This window comes from Citrus clementina, unplaced genomic scaffold (assembly GCF_000493195.1).
Source record: "Citrus clementina cultivar Clemenules unplaced genomic scaffold, Citrus_clementina_v1.0 scaffold_2, whole genome shotgun sequence".
NCBI lineage: Eukaryota > Viridiplantae > Streptophyta > Magnoliopsida > Sapindales > Rutaceae > Citrus > Citrus x clementina.
The window spans coordinates 4,275,633-4,279,437 of record NW_006262688.1 but is presented as its reverse complement, the minus strand read 5'-3'; positions in this window follow the sequence as shown (position 1 = coordinate 4,279,437).

Sequence of the window (3,805 nt, the reverse complement as noted above, 5' to 3'; positions counted from 1 at the left end):
TTCTTTATTTGGTCAAGTTTCTACTTTCTGTAGCAAGCATGATATCGATGTTTTAGATATGGATGATTTGTTTTTAATTCCAGGGCGATCACGCCGTAAAGCTCGAGAGATCACAAATTTACATCGGTATCGAGTTGAGTTATTTTATGCTGTCTTAGACATGCAACTTCAAGAGCTAAATAATCGTTTCAATGAGTCAAATACTCAGTTGCTTATTTGTTTGGCTTGTCTATGTCCAAATGATTTGTTTGCAGCTTTTGACAAGGAAAAATTACTGCGACTTGCTGAATTTTATCCTAAAGATTTTTCTGCAATAGATCTTATAGCACTTGAGATGCAACTTGATGTATACATTATGGATTTACGATCTAGTGCAGAATTTTCAGAATTGAAAGGGATTGGTGAACTTGCAAGGACAATGGTTAAGACTAAAAAGGACAAAGTGTACCCGTTAGTTTACCAATTGGTTACATTGGCTTTAATTCTACCTGTAGCTACTGCCACTGTAGAAAGAGTATTTTCAGCCATGAATTTTTTGAAGAATCGACTTCGAAACCGGATGGGTGATCAATGGCTGAATGATAACTTAGTTGTATACATAGAAAAAGATGTATTTGCTTGTATTGACAATGAAGATATTATTCGACGTTTTCAAAATATGAAAACACGTCGAGAACAGTTGAAGAAGTTTTAAAAATGATTATGTCAATAAAATTGAATATTTTACTTATTATTTTTTCAGTTGGCTTTTATTATCTTGTCGAATTTTTTTATCAATTTATATTAAGCCCCTTCTGAATTTATTTCCTGGGTCCGCCACTGATTGGACCAACGCTGCACGAAGTATTTGCAACATTTTGTCCAACGTTGCTTGGAACGATGCTGCAAACGTAATAGGCCTAAAAAAATGTAAAAACAAAATAACATTAGGTAAAAACTGTCTTGCAGAAAAGTAATATTCATTTGTTCCTTCAAATATTAAAATTGAATTTTCATACAATTTATCAAAATGGAATATTCAAATTTTAAAATTGAATATCCATCCGAATATAAAGATCCCAAAAATTACTGCATATGTCTATACAAATATCAAAATTAAATATCTAAATCCAAATTGTAGACATCAAGTCTACAACATTCAATTCTTCAACAAACCATTTAGTTTAAGGCTGCAAAATTCTTTAGCCAAGTAATGGTGCATCATCGAGAATATGAAAATCAGATGCTATGCAATATAAAGGAGTTTTCCCTATCATTGCTATTGTAACCCAAACTTTTTGGTAATCTAGTCCAAAATCCATGGGACGTGGCTTTAAAAATTAATTTGTTGATGCACCCGATCCTTTTTTTCTTATATCTTTTAATCCAACAATTTGCATTGTGTATTCTCCACATCAGATTTATTAAATCTATGTCTATTGGTGCTTTGCATCTACCGCAAACATGAAGAATAAAAGAAATGCATTAGCATTAGAACATACTTAATTATTGACATCTAAATTATTCAAAACTTCCTGCGAAAAGTATTCTCGCTTTCAGCCCCGATTCTTTTATGATTATGCCAACAGAATTTTTGGAATTCACGCATTACTAATTTATTATATGTAGCTGTACATTATGACCAGTAATACAAAAAATCATTTTAAGAAATTAATAATTGAAGTCTGAATTTTCACCTACTGCTTGTATATAATTTATTAAAGGCAGATTTTCGGAAACCGATGAAGATCAATTGTTTCTTTGGGTCCGTCCTTTGTACGTGTGGGCTCCATCATCATATCACTGGACAAAAATTCAAGACTCCAAAGGGCAATTTATAAAGAGCAATTATAAATCATAAATAAATAAGTGAAAAAATTAAGCTTGTTCTAAATATCGTTGGATAAAATAGTGTATTTGCCTTCTGGGCGACTACTAAAGAGGTTAGAGAAAAGCTAGATTATAAAGCCAGCTGCATCAACCCGCGACAAAATTTGATGGGAAATAAAAAGATTAATAAAGCCTTAGATGGGAAATAAAGAGTACTATAAAGGTTTTCAGGAATCTAGGTTATTAAATCCCTTTAATCCTAAGTCTCGATAAACTATTCATTTAAAGAGTAAAAAAATAGTGTAATTTGAGGGCCACAAATCCTTCGACATTAGTATATACGCAGTTTTTTTTTTTAAGATGACGCCAACTAGGGATGTCAAAATTACTAGCAACTCGCAAACTCATCTGTAAAATTCTGCCTCTTAGAGGTAATTTTGCGTGTTACGGAAGGTTTGGTATTTCAAATTTAGATCTGTTGTAAGTTGTGGATGAGTTTGGTATTAAGAGCCTGATACCAATGCGGGTATCGACCAACCCGCATTCGTTATTTTAATTATTTATATTTTAATTTTAATCATAAAAATTACATTAAAATTTTAATAATAAATAAATGTAAGTTAAAATTCCTAATTCTTAAACCTAATCTATCTTACTACATATATATAAAGATAGATACAATCAACTTTTAATAAGTAGAAAATTTATTATTTTCAAGTTTACTATTACTGATGTTTTATTTCAATTTGATTGATTTTGTTTGTTTTGCTTGGACTTGAATCTAGTGATTGGTTTTTATTTGTTTAATTAATTGTTAACGGTGGTTGTATAAAATTTACTTGTTAATATTGTTGATAATACTCGTATATTGATTAAAAGATGAAACAAGGCATCAATATTAGGGATGATAATTTGCCTACAACAAAAATATTTTTTGTTAGATAAATATATTTTGTGTATTTATTTTAATGTTGAAATTTTAATTTCTTATTTATATTGATAAAATCTAGAATTGAGTATTATATATGGACTTTTTATACTATTGTTATAAATTTATAGTTTGAATTATATAATTTAAGTTTTATATATTATTAAGTGTTTTTTAGTATTTGTGATTTTAAGTGACAAAACTTGCAAAAAATCTACTGTAGATTGTGGGTTTAATAATTGTTAAAATCTTCAATAGAGGATTTTTTTGAAAAATAAAAATACTGTACAAGTTGTGGGCGAGTTTGATAATTTAATTTTTTTGTTGGACAAGTTTGATAACTTCAATTTTTTGTACTATTGATTTTGTAATGAAAAAGCTGCAGTGCATGGGGTCCATTGCCATCCCTAATCGCAACTAGTTGAGTTGGTAAAATTTATCATATTATAAACAACATATCTATGGCTTGAACTCTACTTATATGGGGATTTAAGATTTATAGTGAAGGGTGAGCATATTAATCAAATTCTAGTTGTCTTCATATATTTCATTTTACACTTAAAATTTGTATGGAAGTAATTGTTTTCAAAACATTTTTATTTTAAAAACAAAACAAATAACATTTTTATTTTTTTTAAATATATTATTATAATTCAAACGTTTAAATCTATTAATACTGTGGATTAATATTAAGTCTCTGAGAATATTGTTAACATGGTTGGGTTGGTTGACACATCCTCCTCTTAGCTGAATATTTTCTTTGATTTCTTAGCATGATTTTGATTAAACATTTGTAGTATATATTGACTTTGGTTATATTACATAAAAAATTAAGAAAAATAAAAAAAGAGTCTACTAGATATCAATAAAAGAAGGCAAATGCAATCATCGAATACATAAAATAGATGAAACTTGTTGCACATTGTAAACGATCTTTTCATTTTAAAAACTTTGGTGAGCAATATTTCTTGTCTAATAATTTTTTTCATTTTTTTATATACATATTGGTTCACAGTTTTAGCCTTACCATTTGTAACCATAAGCATTTTATAATTCACACATCTGGGT